The sequence below is a fragment of the Polistes canadensis genome, unplaced genomic scaffold (genome assembly GCF_001313835.1).
Source record: "Polistes canadensis isolate GaletaPanama2010 unplaced genomic scaffold, ASM131383v1 scaffold_150, whole genome shotgun sequence".
NCBI lineage: Eukaryota > Metazoa > Arthropoda > Insecta > Hymenoptera > Vespidae > Polistes > Polistes canadensis.
Genome location: NW_014569697.1, coordinates 358,299 through 364,716, shown reverse-complemented (window position 1 = coordinate 364,716; position 6,418 = coordinate 358,299). Strand labels below are relative to the sequence as shown.

The 6,418-nt window shown below is 28.0% G+C and overlaps 1 long non-coding RNA gene across 1 annotated transcript; it reads left to right on the top strand.

Moving 5' to 3' along the window:
* Positions 1–153: 153 nt before the first annotated feature.
* LOC106788695 lies at positions 154–1,651 on the top strand. Its single transcript, XR_001381929.1, has 2 exons — positions 154–214; positions 468–1,651. It is a non-coding gene; the product is annotated as an uncharacterized LOC106788695 (long non-coding RNA).
* Positions 1,652–6,418: the final 4,767 nt, after the last annotated feature.

Genomic DNA, 6,418 nt, shown 5'->3' with positions numbered 1-6,418 from the left:
TTAATAAAATCAATTATGATGATAGTTTCAACCACCAAGATCTATGAATGCCGTGATTAGTTTTTGTATTTGCTAACTGATATAAAACAATTTTAGTATTTTTAAAGATATATGTTTAATACAGGTAAAAATAATTGGAATTTTATTTTACAGTGTTTCTGGTATGATCTGACAATGGATACTTTTTCAACAGTCGAATATATGTGAAATAATGGTAAATATCATCATTTTTATTATTTGTAGACACACGTACTTTTTATATTTCCAATTATGCTCGTCTCTGAGAATTTTACTTTAAAAATAATTAATTATAAATAAAATCAATCGTGATGATAATTGCAACCACCAAGATCTATGAGTGCCATGATAATATTTTATTTGCTACTTCTGATAACATTTTAATTTATAATCTTAAATATTTCCAGTTATGTTTACCTAAATTACTTATATAAGATTTATTGTTACAGCTTGGAAAAGAGAATTTAATGAAGATTATTCGAGCGGACAATTGCAATTAAAAGATGAGTATATAAAAAAACTTAATATTCCTCGATTTTTTCTTGAATTTATTATCATATGATGAAATTTTTTACCACCGAGATCTATGAGTGCCATGATTAGTTTATGTATTTGCTAACTGATATTGCATTATTTTCTTTTTATTTAAACATTTTTATTTCGACTGTAGATAAAACAAAATGGAAATGTATTTTACAGTTATCAATTTGGTTGTGGTAATGAAGAATTATTTGAAGTCAGCAACTTATTTGGATTCTGGATCGTTACAAATTGAACATATATTATGGTAATTTCATTAATTTTTTTATAGCTATCTATAAATACTATAATAATAATAATGATAGGAAAATAATAGGTTGATATTCTTCTTACATCTTATGAAACGAGTTGTTTTAGTATTATTAATTATATTTAATTAAAAAAGTTAGACGCGCAGAATGTAACTAAGATACCACGTGGTTACCTTCAAGTCCATTAATTTTATTTCAAATTACTAAAAATTACTTTTGTTAATTATTGTGAATATTACATACAAATTAAAATATGTAATCGTATAAAAGTTCGTAATCTATTATTCAGAAAGTCATATAAATAACAATCAATAAAAGAAATTTGATTGACTTTCATAAATGACAATGAGTCAGTCTAACAATGGATTTCGAAGCGGATGGTACGTTCGTCTTATATTTTGTGCTTTTAGATTATAATATATATTTCCTTCGTTTAATTAATAATTTTTTAAGGTGTTTCGAATATTCTAATGTATTTTATTAATATTTTGGATTGTTTTAACGTTTTTACCCAGTAATGAGTTTGAATTGAAAATTTAATAAAATATCTAATCGAAATTGTTTAATATTCGAAGTACATTAATAAATAGGTAATATTTAATTAAATGCACTATTGTTTAAATAGGATATATTTATATCCTACGTATATATTTTATTTTATTTAAACAATTGAAAAAAATAATTATTTAAAGCTTGTACGAAGGAAAGAATTTCGATGTTTTTCACTCATCGGTGTACGAATTAATATCGTTTAGATATATTTCGGTAACCAAAGGTATAAAAGAATATTAGATCTTAAATTACATAAACTGGTATATAAAATAAAATGTTTTACAACAGTATTAAAAAACATTACTTATGGATATCCCTAATAAATTTAACAGTAACATAGTAATCTGATAATATTAATTTTTAAACATAGCGAATTCATCCTAAAGTATGTAGAAATATAAATTATTAGGATTATCGTTGGGATTATCGTTAGAAATATCGATATCTAGAATTTTGTTTTAATTTATTTATTTATTTTTTTTATTATTATAAGGCAACTGTTGTACATCATATAATTAAAGGTTCACGTAATCGGTGCTAATAAATATTTATTTAAACTAATACATACGTTAGCGTATTTATTAGAAAATGAAATATATAATTGTCTAGGGTACTACATTATTATTATAACCATTTGGTTGTTGTATCAATATTACGAACAGGATGATCATTAAGTTTTTCCTTCTATTTTACGTTTACGCGTACACGGCAATTAGGTGCGAAAACTGCATGTTTACACGAAACGGCGCTAATGTATATTTACACTAGTAACGAGGCCAACTTTACAGCTCTGTGGTTGATCACAGCGCGTACGTTTTCTTTACAAATTAGCACGCAGACGATACGAAGGGTGACATTTTAGCACCTGTATATCCCTTTTTAATTCTTACAACACAACTAGTAGGACGACGTTCGTTTCTAATTTTAATTTGTTTTAATACGATTTAACAAAGTTTAGGTTCTTGTATAATTTAATGAAAATAAAAAAAAATCAAACAACTGTAAATAATTATTGCATATTAATTACTATTTGATTATATTTCAATGTGCTTGTACAACAATTACAAAGTACATTGTTTTTTTTTTCTTTTATTACAATTTATAAATGAATATTGTTTTTTTTTAAGGAGATATATTAATTTGAAATGTATTCTCATATATGAACAATTGATTTTTATGTTAATGTTTGTTCTTGGAAAGCAAAACGTTTGTTTTTACGATTCCGTATGGTAGTAGAAGAAAAAGTATCGTCGTGTATCAAAGCTAGCTAGGACTCGACTAAATCCCTCATCGATTTTCTTCAAACGTCTCTTTAGAACTTCGAAGTTTCTGCTGTTGCTGTTGTTGCTGTTGTTGCTGCTGCTGCTGCTGCTGCTTATCACAAAGAAAGAAAATAAAACGGAGATAACAAAAGGTTTCACTGGTAGAACAATCCCTGTCACGAGCATATTTCCTTCTATATATATATATATATTTTATATATTATTTATATACATGTATATATATATATATATATATATACACAAACGTATTCGTATATACATGCATTTATGTATGTATGTATAAATCCAGTGGGAATCACGCAGGTGGAGAAAAGAAAAGGTATGATAAAGAAGAAAGGGAAGGACTAAAAACAAAAAAATAAAAGGGAAGAAGGAAGAAAAAAAGAAAGAAAGAGAGGGAATGACTTTCCCTTGTGGTAGTGAAGTAGAAAAAGGAGATAGAAAGAAAGAAAGAGAGAGAAAACCTAAAGGATTCATGAATAATGTAAGAGTGAAAGCCGGTTGAAACAATTGCTGGGCGTCGCCCTACTCCTGAAATTACATCATCAGATTTTCCACGAAATTAAAATATTATATATTCCGTGCAGTGTGGGATTCCCCTTGCCGTGGATTACTACTTGCTTGCTATCTCTTTCTTTTTTTTCTTTATTTCTTTCTCTCTCTCTCTCTCATTTTCTCTACCTTCGAAGTTAAATGTCTGTCCCTTATACATCTTCCCTTTAATTCGCTGTGTTCAGCGAGAAAAAAAGTGCCGATTATGCGTTTACACGACATGACTCCATAATGCTTTTCTGGTTAAGGTTCTGGTCTCTTATGTTAGAAGTTCTTAGAATAAGATTACGGCTCTTATGGGAGAATACTTTTCAACATTTTATGTGTTAGTATAGTGATTTAGAACGTATTTAGAAAATCCTTTTAGAGATCAATATTTTATGGATTGTAAGTATGGTATTATGTGTATAGGATCTTTATTTAATTTTATTAATACTATTTAATGTACTTTTTTGCTTTTTTTTTTTTTATAATAAGAAATGAAGGTAGTTAATACGTTAAAAATTGTATTAGACATTTTTCGTATTTTAAATATTATTATATATTTTTTAATATTTTTTCTGTTCAGTTTTAATATAATAATTTTAATAGAAACAATCGAATCTTAATCATAAGGATTTTTTGGAAAAGAAAAACCGAATGAAGAAAATTGTCGTTACGTTTTATTGTATTTTTGATATTATTTTCTTGTGCATAATTTAAATTGTTAATAACGTTATTAAAAATAATGGGATCTTTCAGCGTGATTTATGGACGATAACGTATTTATATGTTTCGAATAATGTTGATTGACACTTTTACCTTCTCTTTTATTTTCCGATAGAACCTAATCGATCTCTTGGAACTCACGCTTGGAACCTTCCTTTTTCGCTTAACAGCCATGATGTATCGAAGTAACCGATAAGTAGCTCGTTTCCTTCGCTTCCCTTAGCTATTTTATTTTTCAGAAGGTTTAATCGTTCTTCCTACCTTTATCTTCTTTTAATAGCAATAAAGCAACGTTTCAAGGGTTTGCTTTATTCATTCTGTAACATTTACCATCGATTTTCAAGGGAATATATATATATATATATGCGAGGGTGAGATCGTTTTATAGTAAAAGCCTAAAAAATATTTTATCGACGTGTTTTTACATAAGGAAAAGAAAAAAAATACCTTAAGAAAAAAATTTCTAATCGATTTAAATTTACGAACATTTTTTTTCGAGATTAAAATAAGATTCTTTTTTTCAATATGTAGAAAATGTGCATTTAGATCTCGCATGACGAAATTAATTTATATTTTATTTTTAATATTAATTTTTTATTCATTGCGTTTCATAATTATTTGCATTTTTTTTTGGATTTTCTTATTAACGACGAACAATTGAAATAATATCATGTTAGATATGTACACGTGACCCGATTAGAAATAGAAATGTGAGAAGAAAATATTGGAATTAGGGAAATTAGCGAATAGACGCTGAATTCTTGGGAAAGTTCTACATATGTTAGATCTACAGAATGACTCATCATCCATCCGAAGTCCGTGGAAACTGGAGAAGCTTAATGATGATCGTTACGTCAGTTTCGAAGCATCATTTCTTCAACGCTGACGTGTTAATGAGCAGCTACGAAACTCGGTGGCTTGTTTGCCACGAATTGTTCTCACGCGCCGGAAATGACACTTTTCTTGCTTGCTTATCATCTTACGAATTAGTCTCGTAGGATCACTTTACCATCTCTCATAATTAACATCCGTTCGTTTATTATAATATATTAACTTTGAATAATATTCTCTTTTTAATATCTATGTGCACAGTTTAATTCGAATAGAGATAATAATACCATTTAAATCATTATAATTAATGACGTAAAATAATATTCTATATAATTAGATAATTTTTGTATAATTATTGTAGATAATTTTTCTATAATATTCATTTAATATGAAATGAAATATTTTGTTATCCTTATATAATACCGCAAGTAATGCAGATATATTTGTAATTTCGTTTAATGAATAATTTATACATATATATCAAATTATATATATATATATACTAAACCATCTCTCCCTTATAACCTGATATGCTTTAAACGCGCATAGGAAAATTGCGACAGCCTTTATGTAACACAGTTTCCATATAGTTCGACTTAATAAACTCGAATCAACCTTCATGCAGCATGGAATGAATAATCGTGTTAAAGTTCGGTTGAGTGTACTAATGATTAGAAAAGTAATAGAGTGTACAATCATTACAAAATCGTCAGTAATAAAAACTTATACATCGTCATTCCTATTTTAATAAACATGATCAAAATCGTTTATGAATATGATCCTAACTACGAGATGGTAGTATGATGGTGGTAAACTTTTAACCCTTTGAAAAATAAATAAAAAGATCCATGTTGCGGAGAGAAATTGTATTTCTTTTTAAATATTGCACCAAGTTGTCTTATTTTTTATTAACAAAGGAATAACATTATTAGTGTTTGAAAAGTTATGGTAGGATAACGGTTTAAAATTGACTCTATATATAAGATAGTGAAAACTTATGACTGTAATGAAAAATGATGTTATATTGACTTATGAACATAACTATCAACTTGCTGAGGAAGTCCCAAATATAGGGACGAAACGTTCAACGGATAAATATATTGTTCATCTAATTTAAACCTGTCCAAAAAATAACATCCCTAAGAATTAAACTTAGTAATATTATTATGAAGTCATAAGAAAAAAAGAAAAGATAATAACAATTCAATAAAATTTTGTTGTGGGACTCAAATAATCCTAGAGTGCACATTTACAATGCATCAACAAATGTGGAATATTTTAAATACTGACAATGACTCAAATAATTAACACACAATTTTATTACATTGATCAATTATATTTTCTTATAAAATATATATTATATTAATATAAAAAGCATTTCTATCTTCCTATCCACATCCTCTTTATCTCTTTTATTTGAAAGAGGAGTAGGAGGAGGAGGAGGGGGAGGATATGACAGGGGAATATAGTAGTATTGCGAGTATAACTCTGTTCTTAATGAAGCGAGCTGTATTTCGCTTTGACGTCTAGGAAAGCTTAATTATATTCAACGTTGTGCACGTAGCACATCTTTCTCCAGTGGCTTGTCGTCTCTCTTCCATCATCGAACGAGAGAACCCACGTCTTCTCCCCCTTTTCGCGATGCAATGCTTCAGAAACATGGATGGGGGGGCGGCGGGGGCG